The 19209-nt window shown below is 37.6% G+C and overlaps 1 protein-coding gene across 7 annotated transcripts in view; it reads right to left on the bottom strand.

The window, feature by feature from the left end:
* Eda (ectodysplasin A) overlaps positions 1-19209 on the bottom strand; it is a 583517-nt gene that overhangs the window by 362635 nt on the left and 201673 nt on the right. The gene's annotated exons all lie outside the window — the stretch shown is intronic.

The raw sequence follows: 19209 nt of genomic DNA, 5'->3' as shown, positions 1-19209 counted from the left end.
CTCTTATTTTCTTATCCCCACTCTCCAGACCCAAAAGAATACGCTTCCACTTCTTTATATAGCTAGACCATTTCCTTTACAGTCCCTACCTTTGCAAGAAGGTACTTATTTCAGAAGTATTGCAACTTTGAAGACCGCCCACTGGGGGGCTCACTTATTGTTCTAATTCCATATTGTACATACTAAATTTTATCTTTAGACTGTAAGCTCCCCAGAGAAAGGACTTTCTTTAGTGCAATCACTCCATTGTAAAACACTGTGCATACTTGCAGAGACAATCAATTAATGCAGCCATTCCTGGATTTCACTGGAATTATCTACTGAATCACATGACTTTACTTTGGCATCATTTTCATCCTCTAAATTATTTTGGGCCTTCTTCCAGTTTTTTTTTAAGTAAAAAATTAACACCTTTTGCTTTCAGGAGTGTTGTCAGTTATACTTCTGAATGTACATGCTTCATCCTGCTTTATTTTTTATAGATAACAGTATCAAATTAAATACTCTTCAAGACTCCAAATGAAGGCAATGCAAGTGAAAAAAGAGAGAGAGAAAAAGCAAGAACCCTAGGGTAATCTATAAAGTCTGATTGTCTATCTGAGTCTTATCTACAGACATATGGAGTTTACTCCTTGACCCTGCATTTGCTTTCTATAAAATGATTCGATCCATTTCACTGGAGCATTTCAGTATATATTTCAGTATAAACTCTACTTCTACGTGACAAAAATTCAGAAAAATATCACATGAGAATAATGACTCAATAGTGAAAAGATGCTTATAAATTCATATCTATACAACATTATGAGTATATTCAGGATGCTGAAGTATAGCTTAGTGGTACAGTGCCTTACTGGAATGCTCAAGGCCCTGAGTTTAATCCACAGAGTTGAGAAAACAAGTGTAATCCATATAGAAATTGAGTCCATATGGAGATCTTTACAAGCTATGTTAAACATAGTCTTCCTTCAACACTTGAGAATTAGGACAGGTATAGATTTTATCACTACTACCTCTTAGTGGGCATTTTAGAGGTTCATGGGTAAGAGAAAATAAAATACGAGCTGACAGTTGAAGTCAGGATGATTAAAATCTGGATTATTTAAATGTCATTCTGACACAAAATCCACACTGACTTCATTATGAAAGTTCAGCTTTCTGTTCACAAGACTTTACATTACCCCCTCCATGCAAAATCAAATACGTAAAATTTTCTACCTCATGAATACGTTGCTGCTAAGCAGCTGTCATAGTGTCTATGGGGATGATGTCAGAATATCTTTTTAGTAATAAAGAAAGAGATGCAAGGTATATGAAGTCTTAAATGTTCATCAGATAATAATATTTTACCTCCTAAAAGAAATACATTGGGCTAGGATGATTTAATTTTAAGCACTCAGTATTACACAACCAATATTATATAAATGAGAAATTTCAAATAATATTCAATCTTGCAATTAACTTAGCAAATGAAATATAAACTGTAAGCTAAAACACTTGACCAGCCATGGTGGGGCAGTGCCTATTTCAGCTAAGCAATTATTTACAATATTTCCCTTTACATGCTAAAGGGATATACCTTAACTAGCTTCTTCTTACTGAAACAGCATCCACTAAAACTTCCTCATGACTACATTCATACAAGTGATGAGGAAATCAAAAGGACCAGAAGACTGAAAAACAACAACAAGAAAGCAACTAATATTAAATATAACTAAGGGTCCATCACTAATTGATTTCCCTTCTACCAACTCTATTTCTCTGGTTTGAGTAGAATTTTTAATAACTAAAATATTGCTAGCAACCACAATGCAAACCCATGGGAGCAGAAAGCAAGAGAGCTCACCTCACACTATCAGTGGTAAATCAGCAAGTGATCACAACCTAACACTAAAGAGAAAAGATTTGCTTGACTAGTTTTTCAGTAATGTAATCTATTACAGTCAGTATAACAAAGCAACATGGCTATAAACCATCCAAGACAGGTTAAAAATATCTTTATCCTTATAAAAATATTTTACTTGAATAAAAAGAAAAATGTTATGATACTTAAAGTCTTAAACACAGAAATAACTTAGAAGGAGGTTATGAAATTTAATTCCCACAGGCTCTTTAAAAGTAAATGAGTCATCTTTCTAGAAAGGTTTAGGTAGAGTTGAGCCTAGAGAGAGGAATATGGATGAATCCTCTCCAAATCCATCTAGTGCTATAATTCTTTTAAAAAGGGCCTCAATTCTGCTGCATTCTACATGTGATAAGATAAATGTGCTGCTTATAATTACTGTGATCCATTCATAGATGCTGACTTTTGCCATTTGATGCTCATAAAGCATCATTTGGCATTTCCTCTAATGTATAAAGAATGCAATTATGCATCTTCTGAGTGAAAATTTCATGAGAGACAGAGACAGAGATAGAGAGACAGAGAGATTGGTATATACTGTGTTCAATGAAGGCTAAAGTAACTCATTCAGAAGATAAACTATAATAGAAAAGCTTTTTAAACTTCATTCTGACAGAATTGATCTTTTTGCACTGCCTTCTCCACATAAAATAAACAATAATTGAGCTAAATAAAAGAAACAGTTTTAATAAGGACACACTGGGATACATATGCAGTGTTGGAAAAACAGTGGTCATAAGGGACAAATATATTATTGAACCTTATAGAGGGAGTATCTACATTACTTGTATATAGTATAGTTCTGGCATAATCCAGGGATTTTTCTTTCATTTTTGTCTGGAGCTCTTTAGAGCCCTTTATAATGACTCTGTCATTTGTTTTGCTTTGTTTTAATATGACAGGATCTCTCTATGCGGTTCAGGCTGGCCTTATACTCACCATGTACCATAGGGTGGCCACAAACTCTGGCAATCCTACTACCTCAGGCCACCCAGTCCTGGGATAGGAGGCATGTGTCACAATACCATTGCTTTATATTTACTGTGAACCGGTGCCTCAACTCAAACCCAACTGCTTTCTGTGTCCTGTCCAATGATCCCATATTGTGTTCTAGGCTAATCTCACATTTCTTAATACTTTGGATCAGAAATGTCCCTGCTGTCATACTTTGGATCAGGAATGTCCCTCAAAGGCACATATGTCTTAGGCTAGGTTTCCAGCTGGCATTGCTAACTAAAGGAAGTGCAACCTAGTAGGAGGAGATCCTTCATAGAAAGTATGTCCTCAAGTGTGTATAGGGGTGTTGAATAGCTGACTATATTAATGTTTTTGGATCATTGAACACAGCTGTTTGTAGTCTCTCTGTTTGAATGTCTACTTTGTATTCTTTGATACTGTGATTTGAGCAACTATTTCCAAGATGGTAATATGTAATCTATTAACAGGTGATTTCTTACTGTTATGTTTTTTTTTTTTTTTTTGTAGTTCTGTACTATATGTAACCTTACACTGCTTTGTTTTGTTTTGTGTTTTTCTCTTTTTCCTCTTAAATAAAAAAAAAAAGAAAGTATGTCCTCACAGAGGATGCTAGAATCTTTGCCCCTTTCTGTCTCTCTTTCTGTTACTAGACTGCCATGAAATAGTCAGTTTTGCTTCAACACATGCTCCCTGCCATAATATTCTGCCTTACCACAGGTCCAAAGTTATGAAACCAAGTGACCTGGGACTAAAACCTGTGAAACCATAAGCTAAAAATAAGTCTTTCCTCATTTTATGTAGTTTATCTCAGGTATTTTGTTGCAGTGACACAAAGCTCTTACACAAAATCTCCTATCCAAACACTTGTTTATTTTATTAAAAAATACTAACAGGGATATTGTTTTAAGTACTTTAAAAATACCAATTCAGGGGCTGGGGATTTAGCTTGGCGGCATAAGCACCTGCCTTGCAAGCAGGTGGTCGTGAGATTGATCCCTGGAACCGATAAAAAGAGAAAAAGAAAAAAAATTGAAAAAAAACCAATTCATTTCTTACCAAAACAGCCTAATATTATGAGGGAGGTTCTATTATCTTCATTTTACAGGTTAAAAAATGTAAGTGGTGGAGCAGAGATTAGAACCTAGGCATTTGGAGAATATATGCATTTAGTGACCAATGTGCTGTCTTTAAAAGTAGACAGTCAAATGATGGTTACTGTTTTAATTATCCTAAGGATGCCTTGTTTTTCTTTTATTAAAACATATGCTACTGTTATAATTCTTTAAAAGCAATTGGCAGCCTATATCCTAACTATCTAAAAGATACATACATACATATATAATATGACAAGAATTTTTAGCATAGTATTTTTTAGCATAGTATTTAATAAGATGTTGCTTACCTCTGAGGCACGGTCAGGAACTATACACTGCATAAAAATATTTTGTTATTTATTTCCAAACACTTTCTTACTCAGATTTAACAGTTGTTTCTGTGGATCCTGTGAGTCTCACAGAAAAAATGAAATAATCTAGAACATCTAAACTTCTCCTACTGATTCCTGGAACTCCAGGTTTATCCATTCTCTCTGCATGTAGGCAAGATTTCTTATGTATCTGCTAACTGCTAGCCCAACCACCAGAGTGAGCTAAGTGGCTCCAGTATCTTCTGAGGGACTACATCTCTCCAACTGTCCTTACCTCCCTTGCCAACAAGATAGCTACTGAATTGCCTGTCAATTCCAGGGCAGTGCCAGTCTGACAGTGCTTCCTCTCCAAATTATTATCTTTCCTGCTAATCCATTTAGAGTAACATTTTATTTTATTTTATTTTATTGAGACAGACTTGGTCTTGAACTCACTTTGAAGAAAAGACTGACCTCAAACTTGCAGCAATTCTACTTCCTCAGCCTCCCAAGTGCTGGGATTACAGGTGTGTAGTGCCAGGCCCATCTCTAAATCTCTTTTTTGTTTTTTGTTTTATTTATTTATTTATTTTTTGGTAGCAGAGATCGACTCATGACTGTGTACTTGCAAGGCAGGCACTTGTACCACTGAGTTAAATCTCAAGCCCCTAAATCTCAACTTTTTTTCTAAATTTTTTATTTTAAAGAGATTAAGACAAAACAGCACATAACAAAGCAGATCAGAACAGAACAATGTAAGCAACACAGTATTTCACCACACGACAACCCATAATATTAACTACCACAATGTCTCTTTGAAATAGTTGAGTATAACTTCATATACAATAGTATCAAACATACCATAATAGTATAAAAACATTCAAGAGAATGAGCGTATTACAGGGCATTTAAAACCAAATAACAGAAAAACAAACAATGGCTACTAGTCTATCTCATTTTCCATAGAAAAATTGTTTATCCTTTCACATGTAATACAATCCAATAAGGTACAACATGATAGAGCCAATGAAAACAGAAGAGCAAGAGCATGGTAGGACTTCAGAGTAAGATGATATTATATCAGTACTGGCTATTATAATGACTTGTTTTCTTCAAATTAGCTGTTCATGCCATCACAGATAACAAAATTGAAAAAACCAGGAAAAAACCCATTACAACTAATGAATACAATCATTATAAGGCTTCAAAACAATGTAATGGGGAATCATGATTACCATAAACTCTTATGTATGCTTACTATTTCTTACACAGGGAGACAATATGGTAAATATACATGTGAGTTTGATTTATTTCACTTATGAGTACGGTCTTCAGTTGTGCCCATTTATCAGTAAATATCTCAAAGTGATCACTCATTATAGCTGAGTAGTACTCCATTGTATAAAAATACCACAACTTTTTCATCCATTCCTTAGTTGATGGACACTTAGGTTGTTTCCAAGATGTGGCTATTAGAAATTGTGCTGCTATAAACATGGGTGCACATATATCACAGTGGTATAATTTCAGTTCTTCTGGCAATTTGCCCAGGAGTGCAATAGCTGGGTAGAATGGGACCTACAATTGCAGCTTTTAGAGGAATCTCCACACTGACCTCCACAGTGGTTGCACCAGTCTACACTCCCACCAACAATTCAAGAGAGTTCCTTTTCCCCCACAGCCTCTCCAGCATTTGTTGTTGGTAGTTCTCTTGATCCTGGCCATTCTGGATTGAGATGGAATCTCAATGTTAAGTTTTAATTTGCATTTCTCTAGTGACTAATGATAATGAACATTTTTTCATGTATTTATTTGTCATTTGTATTTATTCATCTGAGAATTGTGTATTCATCTCAGATGCCCATTTTTGGATTGGGTATTTAAATTTTGGGGGTCTGATTTTTTAAAAATTCTTTATATGTTTTAGACAGAAGTCCTTTGTCTGAGGGACAGTTTACTAAGATTTTTTTTCTCAATTTGTGGGTTTTCTTTTCACTATGCTGGAGATTTCTTTGGACATGCAAAAACTTTTTAATAAGATGTGATCCCAGTTATTGATTCTGGGAAGTAGTTCCCGTGCGGTTTGAGTCCTGTTCATGAATTCTCTACCTATCCCTATGTCTTCAAGACGTTTACCTATTTTGTCTTCCAACAGAGTTAGTGTTTCTGTTTTAATATTCAGATCTTTGATCTATTTAGATTTTAATTTAGTACATGGTGATAGGTATGGGTCTAGTTTTAGTTTTCAACATATGGCGAGCCAGTTTTTCCAGCACCATTTATTAAAGAGACTGTCGTTTATCCAGTGAACACATTTTGACCCTTTATGAAAGATAAGGTGGTTGAGTCTATTGGTAGGTGTGGTTGTATTTTCTAGTCTATTCCATTGATCTTCAGATCTGTTTTTATTCCAGTACCACCTTGATTTTATTACAGTAGCTTTGTAGTATAATTTCAAGTCAGGGATTGTGATGCCTCCTGCATTACCTTTGCTGCTTAGAATTGCCTTTGCTATTCTAGGTTCTCTTCTGGTTCCAGATGAATTTTAGGAGTGATTTCTCTAGGTCTATGAGGCATTTTGATGCTAGTTTCATTGGAATTGCATTGAATCAATTGCATTGAAGCAATTTTGGGAGAATGGCCATTTTCAAATATTTATTCTCCCTATCCATGAACAACGGATGTCTTTCCATTTTCTGAGACTATCTTCAATTTCTTTTCTCAGGGTATTACAGTTTTCCCTGTATAGTTCGTTTACTTCTTTTGTAATATTATTTCCTAAGTATTTTATTTTTTTGGATGCTAGTGTGAAGGATGTGGCTTCTCTTATTTCCCTCTCCATAATTTTGTTGTTAGTGTATAGAAATGCTATTGATGTATGAGTATTGATTTTGTATCCAGCCACATTACTGAATTTATTTATTGTATCTAAGAGTCTTTCAATGGAGTTTAGGGGGTCTTCTATGTACAGTATCATATCATCTGCAAACAATGATAATTTAACTTCCTCTTTTCCTATCTTTACCCCTTTTATTTCTCTCTCTTGTCTAATTGCTCTGGCTAGTGTTTCCAATACTATATTGAATAGGAGTGGTGATATGGGACATCCTTGTCTTGTGCCTGATTTTAAGGTGAAGGCTTTCAGTTTTTGACCATTTAATATGATGCTGGTTATAGGTTTGTCATAGATGGCCTTTATCATATTGAGGTAAAGACCATCTATTCCAATTTCCTGTAACGTTCTTATCATGAATAAGTGTTGGACCTTATCAAAAGCTTTTTCTACATCTATAGAAATGATCATGTGATTCTTACTTTTGGCTTTATTGATATGGTGGATTACATTTATTGATTTACATATGTTGAACAATCCCTGCATGCCTGGGATGAATCCTACTTGGTCGTGGTGTAAAAACTTCTTGATGATTTGCTGCATCCTGTTTGCCAATATTTTACTGAGGATTTTTGCATCTGTGTTCATTGGGGAGATTGGCCTGTAGTTCTCTTTTTTAGCTGGATCTTTCTCAAGTTTTGGTACTAGAGTTATATTTGCTTCCAGGAATGACTTAGAAAGAATTGCTTCCTGATCGATTTCATTAAAGAGTTTGAGGAGTGTAGGCATTAAGTCTCCTTTGTGTTTCTTATAAAATTCCACAGTGAATCTGTCTGGGCCTGGGCTCTTCTTTTTTGGTAAGGACTTAATTACATTTTCAATTTCATTAATAGAAATTGCATTATTCAGCAGTTTACATTTTCTTGACGAGCTTTGGTACTTTCATATGTTTCTAGGAATCTGTACATTTCTTCTGTGTTGTGGAATCTATGAGAGCAGAGGTTTTTGAAATAGGTGTTGATGATGTTCTGTATTTCCACACAGTGTGTAGTGATTTTGCCTTTTTCATTTCTTATTGCATGAATTTGAGCTTTTTCTTTCCTGTTTTTTAAAATAAACAGGCTACGGACTTATCAATTTTATTGATTCTTTCAAAGAACCAACTCTTTGATTCATTAATTCATTGGATTGTTTTGTTAGACTCCACTGTATTAATTTCTGCTCTGATTTTTATAATTTCCTCTCTTCTATTGGCTTTGGACTTGACTTGCTCTTCTTTTTCTAGATATTTGAGATGTAGCATCAGGTTGTTTATTTGTATTCGTTCTGTTTTCCTGATGTGGGAACTCAGTGCAATAAATTTTTCTCTGAAAATAAAAATTTACTTTTATTGCATCCCACAGATTCTGGTAGGTTGCATTTGTATTTTAATTGCTTGTCAGTATTGTTTAATTTCCCCTGTGACCAACTGATTGCTCAAGAGTGTATTATCTGATTTCCGTGTGTTTGTGGGGTTTTTGCAGTTTCTTTTGTCATTACTTCCTAGTTTCATGGTGCTATGATCTGAAAACATGCATAGGATAATTTCAAGTGTTTTGCTTTTATTTAAATATGTTCTGTGGGTTAGTATGTATTCTATTTTAGACTGTCCCATATAATTGTGAGAAGAATGTATATTCTGATGTTGTTGGATGGAACACTCTGTATATGTCTTTCAAGTCCATTTGTTCACAGGTGTGATTCAGTTCTGTTATTTATTTGCTGATTTTCTGTCTGATTGATCTGTCCCTTGATGTCAATGGTGTGCTAAGGTCTCCTGTTATAATTGTTTTATTGCTAATTTGATTTTTCATTTCTATTAATACTTGCTTTGTATAACTGGGTGCTCTGGAATTTGGTGCATATATATTTAACACTGCTAGCTCTTCCTCTTCAAGTTTTCCTTTAACCAGTATGTAATGATCTTCTTTATCTCTTTGGATCATTCTTGGTTTGAAGTTCACATTATCTGCAAACAGAGTAGCTACCTCCGCTTTTTTTTTTTTTGTTTTGTTTTTTGGGTTCCTGTTGCATGTAGTATTGTTTTGCAACCTCTGACTTTCAGTCTATGAGTTCCTTTTGGGTTAGACTGGTTTCTTATAGCCAGCATATGTTTGGATGTTGTTTTCTGATCCATTCTGCCAGTCTGTATCTTTTAATTGGTAAATTGAGACCATTTACATTAATGGTGGTAACTGTTATATTTTGGTTTATTGTTGACATGTTATTTTTCTGTTGCATCTTTATCTCTCCATTCTGTTAATTGTCTGCCTTGTTTAGTGGTTTTTTTCCTAGGTGTATCTAACCCATCTTTCAGTATTGTTTACAGGGCTGGCTTGGTGATCATGGTAGTCTTGGCAGAAGTATTACGTGCAGCAAAGGCTAAGCCATACCCAGAATATGTATCTATGCCAGTGAGGACAAAGTGCAGTCCCTTCCATGATGGAAGTGCTCTAATATAATCAACCTGTGACCAAGTTGCAGGTTGATCACCTCAGGGAATGCTGCCATATTGGGGGCTCAGTGTTGGCCTCTGCTGTTGGCATACTGGGCATTCACCAGTGGCTGTAGCCATATCAGCATTGGTCAGTGAGAGTCCATGTTGCTGAGCCCATGCATACTCACCATCCTTGCCACCATGGCCACTCTGTTCATGGGCCCCTTGTGCAATGACTGGGGTGGCTGAAGAAGGAGGTTGGCTTTTGTCTAGAGAACAAGTCATCTTATCCACTTATTATTAAAGCTGTCTTCTGCTGATGTTACATTTTGGTGAGCATTTACATGGCAAACAAATATTTTTATATCCTTTGCCCCTATAGAGAGGTCTATCCACATACCTCTTTCCCAAATATCTTTGTCAATTATGTTCCTTCCAAGTTCCTGGCCATCCAGCTAGACCACTGGCTACAGCCCATGAATCAGTATACAGTCTCACATCTGGCCATTTCTTATTCCAGGCAAATTGTACTACCAAGTGCACTGTTTGAAGTTCTGCCCACTGTGATGATTTCCCTTTACCAATGTCTTTTAAGGATGTCCCAGAAAGGGGCTGTAATGCTGCAACTGTCCACTTGCGGGTGGTGCCTGCATCACGTACAGAGCCATTCGTAAACCAGGCCCTAGTCTTCTCGTCCTCTGATAACTGATCATATAGTACATCCCACAAGGCTATAGGTGCATGCTGAGAAACTGATGATCCTTATGAAAAAGTATGGAGAAAAAGGCATTTGCCAAATTGATAGCTGCATACAAAGTACCAGGAGATGTGTTAATCAGCTCAAGCAAGGAAACCCTATCTGGTACTGCAGCTGCAATTGTAGTCACCACCTGATTCAGTTTATGGTAATCCAGGGTCATTCGCCAAGACCCATCTGTCTTCTGCACAGGCCAAATGGGGGAATTAAATGGAGATGTGGTGGGCACCACCACCCCTGCATCCTTTAAGTCCTTGATGGTGGCAGTAATCTCTTGAATACCTCCAGGAATGTGATACTGCTTCTGGTTTACTATTTTACCAAGCAAAGGCAACTCTAGTGCCTTCCATTTGGCCTTTCCAACCATAATAATCCTCATATTACAGGTTAGGGAACCAATGTGAGGATTCTGCCAGGTACTAAGTACATCAATCCAAATTATACATTCTGGAACAGGGGAAATAACTACAGGGCAAATCAAAGGACCTATTAGACTCACTGTAAGTTGGATCTTTGCTAAAACTCCATTGATCACCTGGCCTCCATAGGCCCCTACTCTAACTGGAGGGCCACAGTGACGTTTTGGATCCCCTGGAATCAGTGTTAGTTCAGAACTAGTGTCCAGTAATCTCTGAAATATCTGATCATTCCCCTTCCCCCAGTGGACAGTCACTTGGGCAAAAGACCTTAAGTCCCTCTGGGGAAGGATGAGAGAAAGATTAACAGTGTAAATTTTTGGTGCATCAGAGTCCTTATCCAAGGGGACCTGGCCTCCCCATCATTCAAGGGGTTCTGGGTCTGTAAACTGGCTCAAATCTGGGAACTGGTTGAGGGGCCATGATTCCCTGTTACCATGATTTGATGTAAGATTCTGTTCATTTGTCTGTAAATTTTTTCAATTATATAAATCTAGTAAAACTTTGTAGGCTTCCTATCTATTTCACTTCTAGGAACACCATGGCTAATCAGCCAATGCTAGAGGTCTGCACGTGTTAGATTATTCTGGTCATTGTTCTGCCTTTGCTGTCCATTACGGTAAGTACATGGACCCTGCTTTTGGCGATTAACTGCCACCACTTGACCTCTACCACTCTGGGACCCAATCAAGCCCATTGCCCTTAAATGTCCTAATTGACTAACTTTGGTCCCCACTGTAAGGTCTGGCATGCAAAGAAGAGCAATAACAGGGCCCTTCAGCGATGCTGGTGCTCCCCTCACAAATCTGTTTCTCAAAATGCTGGTGAAGGGTATGTTTTCTCGATCATCCCAATGTGTAGGATTAGGTTTAACTTGACAGATGCACTGCAGCATTCTCATTTCCCTGAGTCTCTGAATACCCTCATCAATAGCAAACCATGGAATATCAGGCATCTCTAACTCATTCACAGTGGGCCATCTTTCGATCCATATTTCTGCCAACCGTCCAAATAAACTGTTAACACCTTTCTTCACTCCACGAGCTATGACATTAAATTCAGATACCCTACTTAGTGGGCCCATATCAACAAATTCAGCCTGATCCAGATGTCGGTTTTGTCACCATTATCCCACACTCATAAAATCCAGTCTCATGCTTGTTCATCAGGCCTCTACCTTTAAGAGTTGGAAAACTCAAGAAGCTCTTTGGGAGTATAGCGAACCTCTTCATGGGTCACACTATGTATCTCACCTTTAGGAGCTTTCTGTGATTTGAGCCTGGTAATGGGCCTGGAGGCAAAAATGGGTGTTAAGGGTGGGTCCTGAGGAGCAGCAGCATAAACCCATTTAGTCAACATAGCATCAGTGTCCCCAAGTATGCTAGAAGATTCCAACACAGCAGGGGGTGGAGGTGGTGATGCCTCTGCCATTTCAGGTGGGGAAATCTCTCCCTCAGGCAAAATAACTTCATTAGCATCCAGAAATTCAGTACCTTCAATTTCCTCAGAATCCTCCCATACATCTCCATTCCAATGCATGGGATCCCATTTTTTTCCAACCAGTGCCCTCACCTTTGCTTCTGATACCCTTCGAGGCTGAGCATTAAATTTACATTGTAGTTCAGCCAATCAAATTATGAGGGTCTGTGTCTTGGTTTCTGCATCTCAGTCTTGCGGCTAAAACAGAGGAGATTTTCACTCATGACACACTGAGAAACTTTTAAATTTCTTATCTGTTTCTGGAGAAGCAATTTTTCCTTCATTAGTTTGTCCAAAGAGGTTAAGACCAACCATCCAGCATCATTGTATTGTCTACTGTGCCAAAGATATTCAAAATTGTTTTGTACAGAGTCACTAAATTTTTTACATCTCACAATTGGTGAATTAGGATAATCAAATGGATCTATGAGACATATTAGTTTAAACAGTTCATGCCAAGGATTATCAGTATATTCCACAGAAGTAGAAGCAGAGACCTTGGTGTCTTCAGGTCTCACCAAATTGCAGATCCAACTCCAGGAAGCTCTAACACCATTAAAGAATGCCATTGCTATAATTCTGTTTCTCTGGGACCACTCCGGGTACCAAAATCTGTATTGATCAGGGTTTTACTAGAGAGAACAGATATAACCCGGGATACACAGAAACAACAAGATTGGCTTATGATAGTCACAGAGTCAGATGAGGAAGTGTGCAGAGGTTTGGAGTTTACCCTAGTGTCTTGTGAAAGTCCACACCAGCAGGCTGATGGGTCTGTGACAGAAGGCCAAAGGCTCTGTGATGAAAGGCTGAAGAGTCTATGCTGGAAAGCTGAAGAGTCTATACTGAAATCCAGGAGGTGAGGTCCAAACCAAAGGAGAAGACTAGAGCTTCTCCCAAGAATGGAATGGATTCCTCCTTCCTCCTCCCCTTTTATACCTCGAGGTGATAACCCACCCTAGGGTGCGTCTTCTCATACATCCTTGGCATGTATTAATTAAATCATTCCTTAGGTTTTATCAATCAAATATATACACCTACCTGTCAGAAATTGTGATTGGAACAATAAGAGTTATCACAAGTTCATGGAATTTCAAGGAAAAGCATAGGAACTAGGCATTTTGTTTTTTTGGTTTTATTCATGATCTTTTGCTTGCCATACAAGCCATTGTACCTCTGCACTAAAACCCCAGCCCACAGGCATTTTAGTTTGCATGTGAAACTTTTCAAAGATTCCTTTTCCTGCCTTCACTGACACTAGGTGAACTGTGACTGAAAGAGCCCTGTGTAGTTCCCCAGTGAAAAAGTCTTTAAGTGCTGAAGAAATGGATCTTCATCATTTTCTATATATTGCAAAATAACCCTGAAATCAAAGGAGAAAGGAAGAAGAGCTGGTATCTATATCTCATTTAGGGGAGATGCAGAGGGAAAGAGAAGAGAAAGAGAGAAGCCCTGTGGAGTAGGCCAACCTAGGTGGTAGGGGGTGGTGATTGCTGTGTCCTTAGGCAAGGTACACACTCTTTATCTTAAAATGAGGATGCTGCCACCTACTTTAAAACACCATTATGATGATTAGACCAGAATACAATCACTTAGCAGTGCTATCTTACTCCCTCTACCCTTTTTCAGTATCACAATGGCACCACATTTAGCTTAGACAGCTATTTTCTGGAAGATCACCTGCTGAGTGGTAAAGCTAATGGGTGGATACTGTTCAAGAGGCTACTTCTGTAGCTTTTTGCATTCTTTCACCAAGGTCTTATTTAATTTACAGCCTTTAATTATTTGATTCATCCATTAATCAAAAATTTACCTCTAATACCTTTATAAAACACTGGTTGTGATAGTTATCTATAATATGGTACATGTCTGTAATCTCAGAATTCTCCTTGGCAAAAAAGAACATGGCCTGGACAATTGGGGAAGAACTTGTCTTAAAAGAAAAAAATAAAAGAGAAAGAAAAAAAGAAAGACAGAAAGGGTGCATGATGTAGCTCACTGTGAAAGTCCTGGGTTTGATACTCAATACCACATGCATACACACAAAAAAAATTTAAGTATTTGTGCACTAGAGGTATGTATGCATTATGTAGCAGTACTATTGTTATAGGCCCCTGAGCCAGTTATAAATATTATAGGCAGTCAGTGCTAGGCCATCAAGGAAGCCAGCACAGGTCCAGATATCTGATGACCTTGGAGGGGGCACACACCTCTTGCTGTGGGTCAGATCTCAAGACAGAAGGCAAAACAAATGCAACCAAACACTTTAGTATAATCCTTAGGCATTGAGTTTGGATCAACTTGAAGTCAGGAGTCACCATTCCAATCCCTAGGGAAGAGTCACTGCTCTCTAAGAATGCCCCCTTCCTATGTGACTTGCTTTCTCATTTGTCCCTAATGTAATCAATTTTACCTGAACTATTAATTTTATTGGCTAACTATAGTTATGTCTCACCTTATGCCCATCTGCCTTGTGAGTTCCCAGTTTTACCCCACCTGAAACCCATGGTTTTACTCTATAAAAGTCCCTGAAAAAGACAGTCATTGGTAACCTGCTTGGGATACCTTCTGTTTCTCCTCAGACAGAAGCTTTCTTTCTCTCAATAAATATACTTTATTCTTTACCTCCATTGTTCCTAAAATTCATTATTCAGTTTTAGAGAACACAAACTCACAGATATAGTAGGTCAAGAGTCTCATTCCCCTATATCACTATGGCCAAAGATCTCAGTAGTACTTCCAATAACAGTACTATTTCTCAGTATTAATTTCTAGAAAGCACAGGATTTCAGGGCGAAATTCCTGGGTCAGAATTCCAAATCTGTCACTGACATGGTATAGAATTTTGGATTAGATACTTCACCTATATTTTTGCGGGGAATACCAGGGATTGAACTCATGACCCTGTGCTTGCCAGGCTGAACTAATGTTGCTCAGCTAAATCCCCAGTCCTTACCTTTTTTGTACCTCTATTTCTTTCTCTAACAAAATTGGAATTCCTACTTCAAAATATTTTGGTAAAGATTAAAGAAGTAATACATCAGAGCACTTAGCACACCTGGCATACAAATGCTTAATATTACCTTGCATTTATATCACCATATTGTGGATACTAAGTTATTTAGAAATATTACAGGCAGACAGGGCTGGGCCTTCAGCATAAAACAATTCACTGAAAGCCAGGTTTCAAGAAAAAACAGAGCAGAAAAAGAAAAAAAGAAGACAGACTATACCCACATACTTCTAACAATGAACAGCAGTGACTGATATTCTAAGTAGGCATCAATCACCTTGGGTGGGGGAACCAAAGTCTCTCCTATCCTTTCCTTCCCAGAAAATCCTTGTTCTTTACTAGCATGCTGGCTAATGACTTGCTTCACCATTTGATCCCCATTTTATCAGTATCATCTACATGTCTAATTTTTGTAATTTTTGTAATCTCATTGGTTGGACAGTTTCCCCTCACTTCACACTCAACTTAGATTTCCTGTTGGGTCAATATTACCTAATGCTGGTTATACACTAATAAAAAGAGTTTCATTATGTTTGTGTTATGCCCAAGTTATATGACCAAAGTACCTGTAGCACAGTCATATTGTTCTGTATGCACCATTGGGTGACCTAATTGATATGTTAATCATCGCTCTCCTCTGCAAAGGACTTTAAATTCCTGGGAATCTGACCTAATTGATATGTTAACCATTGCTGCCCTCTGCAAAGGACAGATGTTATCTAAAATTGAGTGCTAAAATAAGTTGACAAAGGATTGTAAATTCCTTTGAGACTTCTCTGTCCTCTGCAAAGGGAAACAAAGGTCTTCCTCATTCCTTAGCAGATCAAGGATTTTCTTATTTCCTGATGCATGCCCATAACCCCTTACTTTGTAAATCATGCTTTCTACAAAAATGTCTGCAAAGTTTAGAGGGGGACACACAGCTTTTGCAAACTCCAACTGCACTGTGTCACTGGGCCCAGGATAAAATAAATCATCATTGCTTTTTAAAAACATGTCTTGCCCCATTTTTGGGCACCAAGTTGGGGGCCTTTGGGGGAGGGCTCATTTTTGGGCTACAAGAGCTATTTGTAATTTTATTACCAGACTAGAGTTTTCTCCCAACTTGAATGCGTATCACCTCATGGCTTTGCTTAATAAAATACCTCTGAGAAACAAGGTTGGTGGACAATGCACTTTCTGAGCCCCCTTCTGTGTCTCTTAGGCAAAGACTACTTTTCTCTCAATAAATTCTTATCTGTAACCTCAGTTGTTTCTAAAATTCGTTCCTCGGTTTTAGAGAACACAAACTCAGCATTTCGAATATCTACCAGGTTGGGAGATATATCAGTCACAATAGTATTTCAGGGAAGCACCAACACACTGTATTCCCTACAACCAGCATCATACAATAAAGGCTTGAGGGCTCCAAGCATAGTATCCAAGTAAACAAGAGCCATCAACTAATTTTCTTCATCCAAATCACCAGTGTCCAGATAAATAGTTACATTTCTCCTATAACTCCAAAGATTCTGTGAACATTATATAAAAATCTCTAAATCTGGTATCTCATAAAATGTCTTCATCTCATGTAGCATGGAATTTAAGTTCCCTGATTCAGACCAGATGGAAATGCAAGACATTTCCAAAATTAGCAACCTTAACTATGTCCAGAGCTTTGCAAAAACAAAAACAGGCCAAGCATAGCCTCTTAATGTTCAGTTAATGCCTGTAACTGAACATATAGACCTACCTAAGTTGAGCTACCCTAAGACCTTACGGAGGCATTTGACACTATTTTTGTTTTTACCTCAGTTTTTTAGACTACATAGAATTACAGGCAAAATTTTCACTTAGATGATGGTGGAGGGTTTATTAGTTATAGAAAATTTAAGTGGTGTCATGTTGTGACATCAATAGCATTGAACAGAAGTCAAGAATGGACTTCATGCATGGACAAAGTGAACTGATACAGGTGATCTCTTCCATATATAAAAGTCTGTCTTAAGTTTCAACATTAATACAACAAAATTAAGAGTTTATATCTGCAAAATCCACTTGCTAAATAACATTAAATATTTAACAGTGACTACTAGATATTATGGTCTAGTGTCCTTTCATATTTATGCCCATTAATCAATGCCTTGGACAATCATTTCAATGATACATGGGAAAAAGAATAATAATAATAGCAATGTTAATACTGGTGTCAGTATGGCTGGTAGTAGTAGTGGTAAAAATTTCAGTATTCTGTCAGTCATATCCTATTATAAACACTTACCAAACATTAATTTACCTAATTATCCCAACAATACTAGAAAAAGAGTTATCTTACTTTCTCATTGCTAAGACAAAAATATCTGCTAGCCAGGCCGAGGATTTAGCTCAGCAGCATAAGTGCCTGCCTTGCAAGCGTGAGGTCCTGAGTTCGATCTCGGGTACAAAAAAAAAAAAAAAATTCTGATAGCCAAAAGATAAAGGAGAGGTTTATTTTGGCTCACAATTTGTAAAGGTTTCAGCCCATTGTTGGCTGGCTGGTTCCATAGCTACAAACCCATCAGTGGACTAATGCAGTGGTAAGTATCACAGATGCATGGTAATATAGTACCCTGAGTCAAGACAGGGCTGGGCTCTGATAGGAGCCAGTGCAGAAGACCAGATACCTTGCAATCTTGGAGGAGGGAGACACATATCTCTGTTGCAGGGCCAGATCTCAAAACAAATGCAGCCATTCCCTAAATATAAACATCAGGGATTGATATTCTAAATAGTTGTAGACAAAGAAATGTGTGATGATTTGCTTTACCCACTGGAGATGTAGAACTCAAACCTAGAGTCTCAGCTTTAATCAGGAAAAGTAAAAAAATCTCACTTCTAGCCAAGATACAGTAAAAAGAACTAGATTTTTCCTCTTCCCTTAAACAACTAGAAATCCAGGAAGAAAACATTCCTTTCAAATATTATACAGTAATTACCCAAGACTATAATCTCCAAGGAGAAGGCAGGCTAAATTAGTGCCTTAATTTTAAACTACAGAGAAAATTTCCAACAATAGTGCAAGAAATAACACAGTCAGGCTTCAGTAAATCAAAGCCACAGATTAAAGTTCAGCTAGGCCAAATATGGCGTAAAATAGTGAAAGAGTATAGGAGACAAGGAAGCTGTCCTGGTGAGGTTCAGACTGATTATTCTTATCTGCATATACAGGAGAGAAACTACTGAAAGCTGGAGAAAAGAAGCATCAGAAAATAGTAAGAGGAATGACTTCTAGGACAGGTGCTGAGCTGACTCTCAATCCAGTTAAATAACCATAGTTGATAAAAATTATTAAAAACCAAAGATCATTGTTATGGCCTAGCTCTAACCAATGCACCTCCATTCCGTTCTGTATAGGATTAAATTTCCATTTCCAGAAAAGCCTTAAGTTTCAGCTTCTTGTAAATCCCCCCCAACCCCCCTTCTGTATGGTTCCCCAAGGTGTGCTGTTCTGGGAAAATGTTTAACCAATGGAATGTACCAAGAATCCCAGATGTTATCTCAAATAGGTTAAGAGCTTTGCAGGTTTTTAGCTTTAAAAATCCCGCCCTTAGTCTGTTAGATGCCTATTGGCTACCCAAGGCTGTATCCCCAGGCCTGAAAATAGAGCCTTTGCTCCGAATTTGTTAATTTCTTGCTTCCTTGGATTTTATTCTCAGGTCCGAGCTATCACAATCATTACAGAAAGGTTTTTGCCCTAGTATAAAGTACTGGACCTTATGACACAGTGGTCTAAAGTGGTGGAAGGCCAAATTGACAGCCCTTTTCTCCTCCTTCCCCTTCAGCCCTAATTACAACTTCCTCTTTCCTTTCCATGCACAGGAAGAGAATTTCAATCAGTTCCTTGCATGTCATCAATGCCCACCCCGAGTGCTTCTTCCAGCCAGAGGTCCTAAGGTTACAGGCAGCTGCACCAGTTAAATACATTATAGGC

The sequence above is a fragment of the Cavia porcellus genome, unplaced genomic scaffold (assembly GCF_034190915.1).
Source record: "Cavia porcellus strain 051 isolate PalLab524CR breed Dunkin Hartley unplaced genomic scaffold, mCavPor4.1 scaffold_3, whole genome shotgun sequence".
Lineage (NCBI taxonomy): Eukaryota > Metazoa > Chordata > Mammalia > Rodentia > Caviidae > Cavia > Cavia porcellus.
Note: the sequence above shows the minus strand (reverse complement) of the source record. Positions and strands in the feature narration are given on the sequence as shown.